This window comes from Galeopterus variegatus, unplaced genomic scaffold (genome assembly GCF_000696425.1).
Source record: "Galeopterus variegatus unplaced genomic scaffold, G_variegatus-3.0.2 Scaffold10106, whole genome shotgun sequence".
In the NCBI taxonomy this organism is placed as follows: Eukaryota; Metazoa; Chordata; class Mammalia; order Dermoptera; family Cynocephalidae; genus Galeopterus; species Galeopterus variegatus.
Genome location: NW_007736217.1, coordinates 11,870 through 30,574, shown reverse-complemented (window position 1 = coordinate 30,574; position 18,705 = coordinate 11,870).

The window sequence follows — 18,705 nt, the reverse complement described above, 5'->3', positions numbered from 1 at the left end:
TTGAAAAAGACAAAGATTGGTTTATTATGCAGGGCAGTTACTAAAGAATATCTTTTAATTGGCAACTCCAAAATCTATCTGCTGAGACGTGCTACATTCAAAACTGAAAAACAGACATTTTCTTACCATGAAAATAAAAAATTTTACGATCATATTCGAGAAAAAGACATGTTTAAGAAAATAGTAAATTAATACAATGGTGTCCTAAAAATCTTAGTGAAGTTTTAAGGTGTTAGTAGCTCCAGAAGTATAAGTAAATGCTGACAAATGTAAGAGAGACGTCGCTTGAAAACTTATTTCCATCTCCTTTGTATTTGTTCAGAGTTGTGTATTTTAAATCATACATTTTTAATTTTTAAGATTTCAGTCAAAATTAACCATCTGCAGAGTGAAACAAAAAGCTAAAAATTTATGCTTCAAACTTAAATACAAGTATGAAAGCAATATAAGTGACCTTTCAAATGCTGTTTTTGAAGTTTGTGGCATTTATACTTCTGAGTTTACTAATGCTTTGAACTTCACTAAGACTTTGGGACACGCTCATTTATATTTCCATGCATCTTGTGGTCATTGATAGACTTTTGTTCAATATTTATTGAAGAGGAAGGAATCAGGGTTCTTAGGAATACTTTATTTTAAAATATTTTATAAGATGAGATTCCAATTTTGGGAGTAATAAACTCTAGTTTCTGGCTTCTAATGGTGCTCTGTGCACCCCTTTTAAGAGCATAGGGATACAGTCATTTTGTTTTTACAAGCAGAGCAGATAAAAATGAAAACTGTGCTAGAAAAATATCTTGGTGAGATAGATTTGAGAGGGAAGTAAGAAAATAGGTGAGTTGGGCTCTGTCTAAATGGAAGCTGATAAGGAGACATCATATAAATTTAATTTAACAAACAGATCTGTGTCCTTATAACATTCAACTAGTGATGAAGAGTGAAGGGTTCCAAGAAGGCAATCCAAGATATCTTCCTTGAAGTACAGATTCTTAGTGTGCATCTTTATTGCATGTTAAATGCTGAAGAATCAATGAGGATTGAGAAAAATCTGAAGGAAAACCTGAGTGCGACTGTACACATGTTGTTCCTGAATAAATGAAAATTTCTTATGGTAATGAGCTTTGTTTAAAGGACTAAGTAAACAATGGCATTAGCTCATCCTGTTTTCATATTTGTGATTTAGGGAAAAGGCAATTGGTTTAAATGGGGGTAAACTACTAATTGAGGAGGGAGAGCAAACCCCCAAATAAGAAAAGATAGGAGATGACTGTAGTGGATTGAATTATGTCCCCCCAAAACTCACTGAAGCTTGAATTGCGTTCCTCTATTGTGTCCCTCACAGATGCTTCAACTGACATTCTAGCTTGGCACTGAGTGGTCACAAGATTTCTTAAACATTTTGTTACTGCTAGCATTCCTCCTTATGAGCAGGAGAGCCAATCCGGAGCACTGCATGTGGCTAGCACCCACACTGGCACCACTGTGGAATGAAAGATGAATTGTTCAATGTTGAGGAGCAGTTTCCTTCTGCTTCAGAACAGAAAAATTGTGCTCATGTGTTTCCCAGAGAGGTGTCACTGAGAATACTAGTTTTAGAGTGAACTTTTTTACTTGGACACCCACCAGCATTCTGTCACGCAATTATATTATGCATAATGATTAGCTTATTTCTTCTCCTATTAGGTTATGAGTGTTTTCAAGCAAAAAGCAATAATGTCTTTCCTTCCTTATATCCCTTGCACTTGGTACTTAATATTTGTTGAATGGTCTAATGCCAATCTCTGAGCTTTCTTTTCCTTGAATCAATCAGTACAACTCTCAGACCAGCAATGCAAGACTATTGCAGCAAACCTTGTGTTTTGAGAGATTTGCCCTGGGCAAGGACTTCACAAGGCTAGTGCATGCTAGGCCCTGGAGCATGCTCTAGGATCTGGGGTGCTAAATTTTGCTGTTGAAATCACCCTGAGGCTATTTCCAGGGCTGTATGCACCTCTCCCCCAGGATAATCTTCCAAAGGGTGCATCTTGCTATCAGAAAGGTGGTGATGGGGAAGCTGCAAGATGTTGATGAAGGTGGAGAACGTGGGCTGTCCTGTCTATACATGTGCATAGTATCTCATGAGCCTTAGGACATGACAGGGAATAGGAAGAGAAGCAGGATACACTTCATTTCAGGAGCCTGAGTGTTTTCATGCTTCTGAGTTGTCCCAGAATTCTAAATACAAACCTGGTGTTTTATGTTATTTTGTATGAGGTATATTCATTATATAAACTCACAGGTATATTTGTCAGCTTGATTTATAACTTTTAAATATTTAGATATATGGTGTGTAAGTCTTCATTTCTACTCTTGCCCTGGGCTCTGCAAATATTTGGGATGATTCTAGTCCATTTAGCACACAGAAGCAAAAGAGCAACACTTTCTCCCCAGTTCTCATTTTTCCTGTCAATTCTGTAATACTTGGGATCTTAACACAGATTTTTTTGGGGTTTCTTTTATTATGCAAACTGAACAGAACAAGGACGATACCAGCTTTAACAGGAGTCTGGACTTTTGTCAAGGATTTGTCATCACAATAAAGGGGATAGGCTGACTGGAAGGAGCAGTGTTAATTACATTTATAGAATATTTCTGATGGAGAATGGTCCAGACGAAAGTATAATATCTATGTAATTTCCCATTCCTTTATACTACACTGCCTCGGTAATTTAGAGGATTATTGTAATATGGAACTGATGTGGTTGTTAAGGAAGTCTTGGGCAAAATTAATAGGTCTGTGCACTCTTCCTTGAAAACTAATGCATGCCATTGTTCATTGCTATTAACCAAAGAGTGATTTAAGCAAGTCAGTCAAACGTGTTTAGTCTGTCCTCTAATCTCTAATACAAAAAATCTAAAGCAAAATAAAACTAAGATCTAGAATATATTTGTAGTATATTTCTAGGGACAGTAATAGAATCTCTTAACTGGTCTTTTTTTCCCTCAAATATTTCCGTGCTACTTTCCTCCAGTGTAACGTTACTATTTGTTTTAATAATAAGGTGATAGACAGACAGACAGATAGATAGACAGAACTTAGTGCCTGGCACATAGTAACTACCCAATAAATTGAAGCTTCTGTGAAGAAAACAATTGGTTGTAAAGAGTGAAAATATGAGGCTTCAGCTTCCAGCAGTATGGTAAACTATATATTTAGAGAAATACTTCCTGGAATATGCCATGTTTAGAAACAAAACAATATAAAATGAAAGCATCTATTTTAATACATGTTTGAACAGATGGGGAATAATGGGATTTCCTCAGAGGCCAAAATGACAGAGAGTCCAGAAAAGCAAGGAAGCATTAGAGCTGGCATCTGCCCTGAGATATAAGCAAAGCCCTGCCTTGTTTGAGCTTTGGTGGCCCATAAATGGGGGAATAAGAGACAAAGTCTGGGTCATAAACAGGGTGCATCCATCGTAGGAGTGAAAACTATAAAAATTTAGGACCCCTTAAGGGTGAACTAAAAAGGAGGAAGCTAGAAAGAGAAACTTTACGTTGCAGATAGAAATAGTGTTAAAATATATCTTCTCTTAGAATTTCTAAAGTTATTTTTTCAGGTGAATTTAGGCTTGAATCCACATTGTTAAAATGTTCCAACAAACTTTAAGCCAAAAATTTAGTATAAAGTATTCTCTAATTGGTAGTGACCCCAGGCAACTGGGTGAGGCACAGGTAAATCATTCTGGTGTATGGTCTCTAAATGCAGACCTGGAAGAATAACCAAAGATAAAATTCCATTTTAATAATAATAAATTATTATTTAATAACTATTTAAATAGTTAATAATTATTAAATAATAATTTATTGTTAAAGTGGATTTTTAATAATAATATAGAAAATTAAATGGAAACAGCCATTGAGTCAACAGTAGCAATAAATGACAGAATCAGACAAGCAAAAAATACTTAAAGCATAAAGAATACATTGAAAATATGAAGAATTGATAAGAAGCTATTGATGTTGACCAGAAATATTTGAAAAGGAACCATATAGAACATATGAAAGTGAAAATAAAATAGTTGGAATAATATAGGTGGTCTAATAAAGGATAGGACAAAGAAAGATTAGAAACTGCTGGAGACAGTACATACTAAAAGATATATTTGAATAAATTGTCCATAGTGTATCACAAAGAAATTGAAACATGGAAAATATAAAGAAAGGTAAAGAGAGATGGAGGATAGAGTAAGGGTACTGTATTAGTCCGTTTGTGTTGTTTATAACAAAGTACATGGAATTGGATGATTTATAAAGAAAAAATTTATTGCTTACAGTTTCTGAGGCTGGGAAATCCAAAGTCCATCTGGTGGTGGCGACAGTGACCCAGGGTCTCACACTGCAAGTTGGTGGAAGCAAAGAGAGCAAGAGAGAGAGAGAAAGACAGACTTTCCTCTTCTTTCAAAGCCCTCAGAATCACACCCCTGACCACATTTTTTAGTCCATTCAGTACTGCACGGTTCTACAATCCAACCTTTTTGAGGCTCCACCTTTCAATTACCATAATAGGATTTCCCACCCTCTTTGGGGGCTAAGTTTCTAATACATAAAACATGGAGGACACAAGCAAGCTCTAGGATTTCCCACCCTCTTAACAGTCACAGTGGGGGCTAAGTTTCTAATACATAAAACATGGAGGACACAAGCAAGCTTCAATTAGTTTTGGAGGGTCATAATTCAGTCCACAACATTCCACCCCTGGTGCCCCAAAACTCATGTCTTTTCACATGCAGATACATTCATTTCATCCCCAAAGTCTTAACTTATTTCAACTCAAGAGTCCAAAGTTCAGAGTCCCATCTGTGAAATCAATACAAGTTATCTACTTCCAAGATACAACGGAGGGACAAGCATAGGGTACATATTCCCATTCCAAAAGGGAGAACCAGGCCAAAAGAAAGGGGTAACAAGTCCCAAACAAATCTGAAACCCAGCAGGGCAGGCATTAAATCTCAAAGCTGGTGAGTCAGGTACTTTGACTCCGTGTTTAGCATCCTCTGCATGCTGTCATGGGGTTTGGGTCCCCAAGTCCTCTGGCAGCTCCGCTCCTATGACTTTCCTGGTCTCAGGTGACGCTTTAGCTCTCGCAGGTTGGTGTTGCACTCTGGTAGCTCCACAAGTCTGGGGTCTCCATGGTGGTTCTGCTCACATGGCTCCACTAGGCATTTCTGCTTGGCATTGCTCTAGTCGTGGCTGTCTGGGGTGACTGATCTCTTCCTGGGCCCCCAGACTCTTCCATACATCCTTTGAAATAGGGGTGGAGGCTCTCAAGCCTCCACAGCTCTGGTATTCTGCATACCTACAGACCTAACACCACATGGATGCTGCCAGGGCTTCCAGTTTGTATTTTCCAAAGCTGATGTACAGCCACACTTGGGGCCAATTTAGCCACAGCTGGAGCAGCCAAAGCAGCCACAGTGCTGGTGTGAGGAGCAGCATCCCAAGGTGGCCCTGGACAGTGAACCCATGGAAGGTGCCTCAGGCCTGTTCCCAAAGACCATATTGTTTTCCTAGGTCTTTGGGCCTGAAATGGAAGGGTTGGCCCCAGAGGCTTCTTCAATGCCTTCAGGGCCTTTTTTCCCTTGTCTTGATAATCCCGTTCTTTTGTATTAACCTTTTTAGTACCATTGAATTTTTCTTCTGATGATTCTTCTCTATCACATGGCCAGGCTGGAAATTTTCCAAATCTTTATGCTCTGCTTCCCTTTTAAATTCTGACTTTATGTCATTCCTTTGCTGCCATAACTCAGCTTAGGCTGTTACAAGTAGCCATGGAGCTTCCTTAATGCTTTGCTGCCTAGAAATTTCTTCTGCCAAATACTCTGGTTCACAACTCTTAAGTTCCATCTTCCACAATGTCCTAGAGCGTGGACACAATGCAGCCAGGTTCCATGCCAGTTCACATCAAGGCTGATCTTTGCCTCAGTTTCCAATAAACTCCTTATTTCTATCTGAGACCTCCTCAGAATGGTCTTTACACTCCATATTTCTATCAGCATTCTGCTCGCCACCATAACCATTCCCTAAGACATTCCAAACTTTCCCTCAAGGGTACCAACCACAAATGGTAGAGATAATAAAGAGAATGGATGGAAATTTTCCAATTGTTGAAAAACACCACCCTCAGATTCAGGAAGCCCATTAGATCAAGAACAACACAATACCACCAACCAACAAACAAAAAACAAAACAAAACAAACAAACAAAACCCCAAAACTGGACCAAAAAATCCTCCACATTTGTACCTTTTATCATTAAACTGCACTACATCAAAAATATCATCTTAAAGCAGTCAGAGAGAAAATACAGTTTTGTTTGCCTACAAAGGAAGAAATATCATGTTGGTATTTGAACTCTAAAGAGCAACAGACCAGATGACGATGGAGTAATCAATGCACTGAAAGAAAATAATTATCAATCTAGAAAAAATATCCAGTTATTTTTCAAGAGTTTTAGAGAAATAAAAACCTCTTAGACAAATCAAAACTGAGATCTTTGCCAAAATTACTGGTTATTTCAGAATAATATTCTTCGAAAAAGGAAAGTGATTTACAAAAATAATCTGAGGGGCATGAAGAATGGTTGTCAAAGAGCATGATGAACACATGGTTTAATTTAAGAAAACAATGACTATATAAGAGCAATAGCAACACTTTCTAATTTGTAAGCTTAAAAAAAAATCAAGATAGAACTAAAATCTTTGACCACAATTGCATATAATTTGTAACAATAGGTGACCAGAGTTAAGGCAACTTGAGTTCCTTGTATTGTCAGGCAGGTAAGGTGCATAGCATGTGTTGTACACATCTAAGAGGGTGCAGTTCATAACCTGAACGCAGTGCTCTACTGTGCAGATGTACACAGAAAACCTGAAGGGATAAAATACGATATTATCTGAGACATTGTTAAATTAATTATGCATGTTAAAATTTCTAGGATAACTGCAAGAAAAGGGAAACTATATTGCTGCCAAATTGAGGAAGGGAGACGATTAAATAAATGTGTCGATGAAATAGGGTATTCATTATGGAAAAAATAAATTCCTAATTTCACACAAAATATAAATTTCAGATGAATTGAAGAGTTAAATATCACAGGCAAAACTTTAAAATTTACAAGACCTATTTGGTGAACGTATGTATGAGTCACAGCCAATTTAGAAATGTACCAGTGAATGAAAAGTTTAAGCCTTAATTTATTGTTACACTTGCCAACATTTGGGTGAAGGAAGGAAAGCAGGCAGAGACGCAGGCCACCAAGTCCAACTCCTAGTCACATAGAACCCTTTAAATAAACTTTCCAAATAAACAAAGGCATATTTATTAGAAATTAGGCACTAGTCCTCTTGCATTTATCACTAATGGGGCTGTTTTCATATTTCCCTTCTTAATTTGTTACTCCTGGTTGTAAGTAACCTATTACACAATACAACTATTATAAATTTTTACCTTAATTCTCTTCTCTAAGGTTAACTTGAGGAATCCAACTAGCTTGTTTTCAACTCTAGTCTTAGAATATGGCTGTATTATCTTTAAGCAAGTTTACTATAGACAGCCTTTTCTTTGAAAATGTTCTTAGGTCATTTTACCAGAGGCTGCCATTTAACCTGGAAATGAAAGAGTTTATTTTTAACTTATAATTATTTGTCACGAATTGAAGTCTAAACTGCCCAGCAAAAATAAAAACCACAACTTCTACTTATCTCCCAGCATAAGCTCAAAAGGATAATTTGCACTGTTTGCAAGTTAATCAAAACAGATCATCCACAGTAAGAGACGGAGAACTTTGGGTTCTGGTTCAATCTGCTTTGAGTTGTCTTCACTGAGTTTGTGGAGATAGTCGCCTCTATTGCCAGGATGTTGTTTATATTCTTTTCCCTTAGGGGAAAGACTGCCTTAGGACAAATTAAAGGCGATTAGGAGAAATGTTGGATAATTGCCAATAAATTCAATAAACTCACATGAGCTTTGGTGCCAGAAGGAGATTTCTTAGGCTCCTGGATTTGCCATTTATTAGTTTGACCTTGGAGGAAATACTTAATCTCTCTGAACATGAATTTCCTCATTTGCAGTAATAACTTCCTGACAGGGTTGTTATGAGCATTAGAGATAATATATGAAGTGTCAAGGGTTGTGCCTGGGATAGGGGTGGTTTTTGATAAACGGTGCTCATTTATTGTCATTGAAAAATGTCTGACAAGTTATCACCACTTACTGATCAACATAATAGAAATAATGTGACCACAATCTTAGGACTTAATCTGGTATTTAATTTACACGGTATTAAACAGCAACTAAATATAAAATCTGGATGTTTCTGCTGTGGCATGGGTTAGAAATACAGTTTGAAGATGTTTTTGAGAACAGATATGTAATTCTCACATTCACTGGCTCCTTGTCCATGAGATCCCCTGGAGACAGGATGCATGAATATTTCCCTTTCTTACATTTTTGATTCAGAAACAAATCTATATCTAATATTTGAATGAGAATATATTTTTAAAACATAAGAACAATATAAAATTGATACATTACACCACTAAAAATTAAGCAATAAAACGCATGTTGTGGCAGAATTTCAAATGTGTTTTCATTTCTCTTTTTAAAATTCTGACTTAATAATTTGTACTCCCCACACATTCAGTTCTGGGAAATTTCTAGCCCAGGGCATTGTAGCTCTGCATATAGTCAACTAAATGATTTTTATGTGGTTTTTCCATGGGGAAATAATTTCAAATGTGCTTCCTTTTAACTCAGAAATTTCTCTTTCTCTTCATAGCTAGTGGGTTATTATGTTTAAAACATATACAATTGCTTAACATTATACTGAATAAATTCTAATAGAAACATAAATTATTTTATCAAAAAGGCATATTTTAAATTAAATAGAAAGCATTTATTAGTTGGTTGATGGTCTGGGTTGTCCATGTTATGCTTCTTCCGTGGGCCTAAATAATGAAGAGATGGTTGTTGATCATTGGAAGAGAATAATTCTATCTACATATGTGTGTATTTGTGAATCATCTTCAGACTAACATTGTGCTAAATAATTTGTAAATTTGGCTCCTTGAAATATATTAATGTAGTATTTTATTGCACTATTATATTAATATATGTTAATATATTAATATGAGGTGTTATGGGTTATTTATTTTTAGAAGTGTGTAAAATTCAGGTTTTACTCTTTGTCAGACTTTATTCAGTGGTGTGCTAGTAAATGCTTAACAGCTGATTCTCAAAAAGCAAACAAAAAAAGCCCCTGTTTGTAGCTTTGCTGATTTCCACAGTGCAAAAACTCCCAAAGCAGGTTATTTAAAGCTACTAAAATGAAGTCACTGATTTCAAAATTAGGAAGAAATGCACACAATCGGCTCACTTGAATTGGGAAGAGCTTACTCCAACACATCTCTGCATATTCCCCATGTTATAATGACATACTTTAAAGAGATCAAACTAAATCTAATTCATATTAATTGAGTGCCTTTTATGAACAAGCTTCTATTCAAGATATTGGGCATATCCCTCCAACTATATATATATATATCTTATACATATTGTATATTTGTTTATTGTCAGTTTTTACCTTTAAGAGTAATATTCCCATGAAGGTAAAAACTCTTTATAGTTCATTATTGATTTCTCTGAACCTAGAATGATGGCTGAAACATAGCAGGCAATGAATAAAAATTTGTTGAATCATATGTTGGAGACTCAAACTTCAACAAGCTTACAGTCTATTAGAAAATTAAACAAAATAGTTTTTAAGGAAACAAACTACAGCATATTATAATTAACAAGCCTTAGTATTTTTCTAAAATTGAAAATTAAACTGTAATAAATTCCACAATCCTATAATTAATAATAATTTGTATCTCCAGCAAAAGTTATATTTTGTTGATATGTTATACATTGATTGAGATTCTGCAGAGAACAGCAATAACACCAACAGTAATAGCAAACATTTATGGAGTTCTTGCCCCATGACAGAAATATGCTAAGTTAATTACATGTAATACTGAATTTAACTCTCATAATATTCTTTTAAATATGGACTATTTTTACCTCTTCATTTTATAACTGAGAAAACTGCAGGGCCAAATTGTTCAGTAACTTGCTCAAGTCAACAGCTGATAATTGCCAGGCTCCATTTTGAACCTAAGTCTTTCTATTCTAGGATTTATGTTCTTAAGCTCAGTTGGTGTTCTAAACACTAATTCTCCTTTTTATTGTTTCAAGTCCTGGAAAGTTCACATTTTCATTTAGATGCTTTGCAATGTGCAAATGTGAGATCAGAAATTAGGATTATTTTTCAAAGTAAAGCATACTCTACCATTGACAACAGGATCTCTACAAAGTGCTGCAAGTTGTCCACAGGCTTTGAATGAGTTGACTCTCAGTTTTAAAAGGAGGGAGTCATGAACCATCTTCATTCCTGAGGGTCTCAGGAATCCACTGACAAGCTGTGAGGAGATATTAACGATATAATTCTCTTTAGACAGTTATTTTGGAGTCTTATGATAGAAAATAGTGTAATTATCCATTTGTTTTAATGTTAACTATTGCTTATTCTATTATTTAGTACCTATACAATTTTTAGTGATAATTTATCCAATAACTTAACCTGATTCCTAGAACTATTCTGATTCTGTCACTTAGTGGCCACATGACCTTTGGCAAGTAAATAGAGATATTAATAACACAGCCTCATAGAATTAAAAAGAGTAAATAGGATTATCCATGTAAAATGTTTTAAATAGTAAGTAGCACGTGGTAAGTACTCTATATAAGCCAGCTTTTATTATTTTTGTTTTTAATAATATTGGAGCAACCTAAGTTAAGGGAGAGTAATTTTTCAGTATTATATAGGTTGGTTACCAAGTTGCTGACCATGGTATTTTGTTCTGAAGTATAGTATTATTTTATAGGGTGTGGGGTAGGGGTGTAGGTCAAGTGTGAAAGAAAAAACTTTTCTGAGACTTGTTAAAACAATATGGCAGACTTTATTCAGGACTATCAGGATAGGTATAGGAACTACTGTGGTGGGGCTTCACAGTAGAAAAGAGAGATTGAGCTCAACTCCAAATACAGCAAGAAAAAGTGGGAATTTATAGCCAAGGAGTAGGGTGAAAGTCAGTGGATGAAAAATTACTAAGAGGAAACATCAGGAGTATGGGAGAATTTTGGCTAAACTGGCCTAACAAGATTCTTGCTAAAGACAGCCCAGGGTGATCAGACTTCTTGGGGATAGTGGAGGATGAGGAACCCAATCAGATAAGGGGGTGATCAGATATCAAGGATGGTGAATTCAGCTAAACCGATTTGACAAGTTTTTGTTGAAATTTGGTGGTTGCAAAGAAGGACATGAAAGTCCAAAAGTCAAGGTCTAGTTGGGAAGAGGATCCAGAGGAGCCTTACTAATGTTTGGTGAAAGAGATAATCTTTGTAACAAGGCACAGTAAATATTTTCTCCTCAAAATTACATCTTCTCCCCTCAAAATTACATCTTCTCCCAAATCTTCCCATTAGCGAGCAGTTCACAAGTTCTTTTAAAATACTCCCCCACCAATAAAATATAAAATAGAATAAAATAAAATAAAATGCACCTCCATTAATCCTTCAGCTATTCCTTTCAATTACTATTAGCAGTTAGCTCTCTTCCTAATTTTCATTTTGAAATTATTTTCTTTCTATTTGAACATCATCTTTTATAATAGGAACTGCATGTTATTCATTGCTATGTCCTCTAAAATGTCATGTAGTAGATTCTTCAACAGAGTTGCTGAATCAGAAATTCAGAGGAAGCAAAGAAAAGTGATAAACCCAAGTGTATGTTTTTTTCTAATGGAATATACTTTTTATTATTAGCTTTGATTTTTCTTGTTTTACCTCATATCTCTCTAAGTCCTAGGTAAAATCCTATTTGGAATGCATTCACATACATATGTTATAGATTATACCAGTGAAGGTGCTCAGCCTGTTTAAGTCAGCACTTATCCAGATTTGGATAACTCAATTATTAATCAATCTCTGCTTCTATGGAGACAAAAAGGTTCTGTATTACCATTTATTTCTTAATTCATTTTTGTTCTTTCATGCAACAAATATTTGAGTACATTCTACCTTTATCAAAATGATAGGAATAAAATACTTAGAAATAAACGAGGAAGGAAAAGATCTGGTCACTAAAACTGTAAAAGCCTGATAAAAGAAACTGAAGACACAAAAAAATAGAAATATATTCTGTGTAGATGGACTGGAAGAATTAATATTGTAAAAATGACCATACTACCCAAGGTGATCTACAAATTTAATACAATCCTTATCAAAATTCCAATCACATTTTTCACAGAAATAGGAAAAAAAACCCCAAAATTTGTATGGAACCACAAAAGACCCCAAATAAACAAAGTGATCTTGAGCAAAAGAGAACAAAGGTGAAGGCATCACACTATCTGGTCCCAAAATGTAGTGCAAACCTCTGGTAATCAAAACAGTATGGTACTGACACAAAAATGGACACATAGACCATTGGTCTGAAATAGAGAACCCAGAAATAAATTCACACATTTACAGTCAACTTATCTTTGACAAAGGTGCGAAGATCACAAAATGGGGAAAGGATAGTGATGTGGATTCAATGTCCCCCCAAAATTCATTGAAACATAATCCCCACTGTGAAAGTGTTAAGATGGTAGGATATCCTATTATGGTGAGCCTTAAAGAAGTGATTAGATTGTAAGTACTGTGTCCTCATGAACGGATTGATCCAATCATGGAGTAATGGGCATGGTTCTCATGGCTTTAAAAGGAGAGCAATTGAACCATTTTGTCATGTGATACCCTGCATCACTACACAGCCACTGCCGAGACACTCACCAGATGTGTTCCCTGGACTTTTCACTTCCCAACCTCCAAAACTGTAAGGAGTACATTTCTTTTTTTTATAAATTACCTAATTTTGGGTATTTAGTTATAAGCAACAGAAAATGACTAATAGAGCTGGTCTTTTCAATAAGTGGTGTTGGGAAAACTGAATATCCATGCAGATGAACAAAATTGCACCATTATGCCACCCTGTACACAAAAATCAACTCAAAATGGATTAGAGACTTAAACATAAGACCTGAAACTGTAAAATGCTAGAAGAAAACATAAGGACAAAATTTCTTAACGAAGATTTCTTAGATATGTCCCCAAAAGCACAGACAACAAAAGCAAAAACAGACAAATAGGATCGCATTAAACTAAAAAGCTTCTGTTCAACAAAGGAAACAGCCAACAGACTTAAGAGACCACCTATGGAATGGGAGGAAATATTTGCAAACCATACATCTGATAAAGGGCTAATTTCTATAATATATAAGGAGCTCAAACAACTCAATAGCAAGAAAACATGTACCCTAATTTAAAAAGGAGAAAAGTACCTGAGTAGACATTTTTCAAAAGAAGACATACAAAAAGTCAATAGGTATATGAAAATGTGCTTGACATCACTAATATCATGGAAATGTGAATTAAAACCACAATGAAATATCGCTACCCACTAGTAAGAATGGATTTTATAAAAAAGACAAAAGGTAACAAGCATTGATGAGAATGTGAAGAAAAGGGAACTCTCATAGACTGCTTTGAAAATGTGCTTGACATCACTAATATCATGGAAATGTGAATTAAAACCACAATGAAATATCACTACACACTAGTAAGAATGGATTTTATAAAAAAGACAAAAGGTAACAAGCATTGATGAGAATGTGAAGAAAAGGGAACTCTCATAGACTGCTGATGGGAATGTAAATCAGTATAGCCACTATGTAAAACAGTATGGAGGACCCTCAAAAAATTAAAAATAAAAACACCATATGATCTAGTATTTCTTCTTCTGGGTATATATTCAAGACAAATACAATCAGTATGTCAAAGAGATATCTGCACTCCCATGTTTATTGCAGCATTATTAACAATAGCCAAGATAAGGAATCAACCTAAATGTTTATCAGTGGATAAATGAATAAAGAATATATGGTCTGTATATGCAATGGAATACTATTCAGCCTTTAAAAGTAAGGAAGCCCTGTGATTTGTGTCAACATAGATAGATCTGGAGGACATTATGCTAAGTGAAATAAGCCAAGCGTAGAAAGACAAATACTGCATAACCTCACTTACATGTGGAATCCAAAAATACTGAACTCATAGAAGCAGAGAGTCATATTGTGGTTACTAGGACAGGGAGTGTGGGGTGCAAGGAATGGGGAGATGTTGGTTAAAGGGCTCAAAGTTTCAGTTAGACAGGAGGAATAAGTTCTGAAGATCTACTGTACAGCATGATGACTATAGTTAATAATAATATATTGTACACTTGAAAATTGCTAAGAGAATAGATTTTAAGTATTCTCATCACAAAAATGCTAAAGATGTGAGGTGATAAATATATTAATTAGCTTGATTTGATTATTCCACAATGTATACATATATCAAAACATCACACTGTATTCCATAAATGTATATGTTTCATTTGTCAATTAAAAAAATAAATAAGATGACAGGGATATAGCAGTGAACAAAATAGCAAAAAAGAAAAAAGTTTTCTGCACCCATGGAGTTACCATTGTAGTTAGGGGGATACAGACAGACAATGAATATAGAATATACAATAAGTTTAGACAGTGATAAATTCAGTAGGGAAGGATGAAGCAGGTTAAGGGGGACAGTGGGTAAGGAGAGGCTTGAAGTTTGCTGTTTTAGGTAGGGCAGGGGAGCTCACCGACAGGCTGACATGTTGAACAAAGGCCTGTGAAGAAAGTGAGGGAGTAAGTCACGCAGATATACCTACTAGTGTACGGTACCTAGACATACCTGGGGGTCAGCACATCCCAAGAGCGAGGAAACAGCAAATACCCAGGCCCTGAGGAATTAGTGTACCTGGCATTGTCAAAGAAATACTGCACCAGAGTTAAATGAGGCAAGGAGATTTTATTTTAGACTATTGTAATAAGGGAGATTTATAAAGGGCTATTTACAAAGGGATGGAGATTTTGAAGAACTAGGATGAAGGGGAAATCATAGGCCACCTGTGTCTGTTAACTGGCCTTACCCAAAAGGAAGTAAACTCTCTTGATCCTCAGGACAGGAGGTTGTGTTACAATGGGGAACAAGAAAGAAGTTAAAGCTGAGAGATAAGGGCTGTTTTCCTTGGAGATTACATTTCAAAGGGACCAATCCCAGGTTCTTAAGAAAGATATTCCTGGATTCTAAAACCAACAAAAGCTTATAAAAATATTTTACATCTCAAAAGGGCAGAGAAAGAATTTAGGAAGACAAGTGTTCTAAGGCAAATGCTCTAAGAAAAGTGAAGTCAGGGGCCCAGGGGGAAGACGAAATCTATCTCGTTTAGTCAAGCTGTGGGGAACTTTAAGACCATCTAGGTGAGTGTTTTTGTTTAGAAAGAAAGAGAGGGATTTTTGTAAAAGATGAGGTTAGAGAGCTGGGATGTGGAGGCAAGATCAAACAGGGATTTGTAGGCCATCTCCAGACTTCAGCCTTTTCTCTGAGGGCTGTGGGAGGTCATTTGAAGGTTCCCAGCAGAAGAATGCCACAATTTGCTTTCCCTTTCTAAAGGACTGTAGTGGCTGCTGAAGCTAATAGACTCCATGTAGGTGGAGAGCTGGAGCCTCAGGGAGACCAGCTAGACTATCACCATAATCCTGGTGGCAGAACATGTGTCTTGGATCAAGGTGGTGGTGACAGGGGCTGAGAAGTGGCACACATGTCATGACAGCCTGAACAGAAGTGACTCCATTTTGTTAAAGTTCTAAATTAAAAAGTTTGTTTTTCTTACTCTTATAACCTGAACCACATAGCTTGCAGCTGGATGTTAGAATACAATAATTCTTGTTCACATGATTGCTAGAACATAATGACTTTTGCTCACATTGTACACAGAATAATTGTAGAAGAAATTATTAACCCAGATGGCTATTCTTTACTAGCTTACTAACTAGATCTTTTTGAGGTTAACAGGAACTGAATCTGTGATGTGACTTCATGTGACTCCATGAATCAGCTCACACCCAAGTTCTTTGATGTTTATCTGCAACTTTATGATTATGCCTGCATGTCCCTGCTTAGGTCACCATAAATCAGCCTCCTCCTGTCTGTCCCTATAAAACACCCTGGCAAATCTAGGAAAGGTGGAGATGGTCTTTCAGACGTTAAGTCCACCATTTCCCCAGGCTGCCAGCTTCCTGATGAAAGGCTACCTTTCCTTACACCAACACATTTCTCCTGAATATTGGCTATAGAGCAGCGAGCAAATGGACCTTTGGGGTTTCGGTAACAACGTGGATTTTGACATGTTAGTAGTAGAACCCACAGGTTTTCTCATGGATTTGTAGAGTGAGAGAAGTCAAGGTTAACGCCAAGACTGTCAGACTGAACAAATGGAAGACTGGCCACTGTAAACAGAGTATGGGTTTAGGTTTTGGACTATATTCAGTTTGAGATGCTTCATAGGGAATGCCAGTGATGACAATTGAAAATGTTTATACCTCTTTAAAAAACTCACATTTTCAAAAGTCCCCAAACCTTAATTCTCATATTCAGTTCTTAAGTTAAAATGCAATTATTTATTTGCTGCTGAGTGGAGACTTTAAAAAACAAAACAGATTCCACTAATAGAAGAGCCAACCCCGTGAAGAAAATTTGAAAATAATAAATAAGAATAAAGTCAAAGAAAATATCAGTGTTCTGAACTCTAGAGGTCAGCACTATCACAGGAACGGAACATGAATCTAGAAAGCTCTTCCAATAAGATATTTTGTATGGGCACATTTACTTCTAACTCACTGATGCTGGCAGCAGGAGTCTTCAGAAATGAAAATAAACAAAGCATAACCTTCTCGTCGAAGACATTTTATAAGGGAAAAAGGCCATTTTAAAAAATTTATAAGGATCCAGAGAAACTATAATGTAGCCAGGGGCTTCTATAGTATTTGAAAATAAAAGCATAAAGACAGTTGGAGCAGGGGATACTCCAAGGCATATCTCTCTTGCTGCCCTTGCTGAAATCAGGCTGGCAGTGATGAATTGCATCAGGGTAGAGAAGAGAGCAGTCCAGGTTGCCCCAGTTCAATTTTTATATTCCTCTCATGGTCTAAGCTGTAGCTTGGGTCTCTGTGTCTCCTGAAAGAGGTGACATTGCTGCGGGGGCCCTACTTACATCAGTTGTAGCTGTTGGGGCCAGTAGGTCAGGAGTGCTTGAGTAGGGGATGATCATCTTCCTTCCGAAAGGGAATAGGGGAGGATGCAAGAAATAAAATGAGAAAAGAAATAGGGCATAAAGAAAGAAAGTGCAGAGTAAAAGCAAAACAAATAAAACTTTAGAATCTGCAAAAAAGATAAGAAAAAATTCAAATATTTCAACAGGAGTGAAAAGAACATAGAGTTGTGTAAGACTCATAATATATTGATTTTTGTTAAAAATAATAGGGCAGGTGCTGACCTGGATAAATAAACTATCAGTAGCTAACAGAGTAGACTAAAATTTGGTGTGCAGAGGATCATCTATTGGAGAAATTTAGTTATTTTGATAAACAATTTGAAAAGGTGTATGTGTGCGTGGGTGAGAGATTTTCGTCAGCTTCATCCTCTGTTAAACCGCTATTCTTAGCTAGAAATATATTCAATCAAGATGCTTTTTGACAATGCTATTTAAAAATATAATGCTCAGAGAATGACATTATTAGGTGTAAAAACTACTGGAATAGAGAATCACATAAATATTTGCTTATATCTTTTTATAGGAATACAGGATGTTACCATCTATTGTCCTGAAAACCTGAAAGACAATGGGCTAAATGAACCAAAAAGTATTAAGGCAAATAAGTACACGTGCTTACCAAGCACCATGAATACAACTCGTTATCTGTACCCACTCGAAGGCCCCCTTTTCTTCTGCTTTATTTATTTATATAATCGATTATATATGCTTGCTCCTTTCAACCACAGTCCCCTATCACTTCCAGACACAGGATTTTGACTAGGACTTTAAGATACCGATGAATTTTCTTCCTCTTCCTCTTTCTTACTCAGATCATTAAAGCCAGCTTTCCTTCTTTCCTCCATCAATCCTTTCTCCCTTCCTCTGTCCCTTCTCTTCTTCCTTGCTCTTTTGTTCCCTCTCCCTCTCGTTCTCTCTCCTTTCCTGCTTCCTCCTCTCCCTTCTTTCTCTTTCCTTTCCTGCTCCCTTCCTCTCTTCTTCCCTCTCTCCCTCCCTTTCTCCTGCCTTCTTGTATTCAATGAATATTTATTAAGCTCACACTATGTATATGGCAGACGCTATGTTAGATGGTAGAATTAGAGAGCTAAAGAGAACCGTAGTCCCTTGTCCCCAAGAAACTCACTTAGATTAGGTAGACAAATAAGAGAAGAAATAATTACAGTGCTGTTCAGTAAGTGCTATAATTAAAGAAATTTGTATTTTCTCAATATTAAAGCTCATAACACAGAAAGACAGGACATTTATTATTCTCTCTTTACATATATGATAAAAGGATTGGAGAAGTCAAATGTTACATGTAAAAATTTATAATTTTTAAACAAATAGTGAACAGGTTTCATAAAGTCATTTCTGTTGCTATTTCCAAAATTGCCTTGCTGACACTTC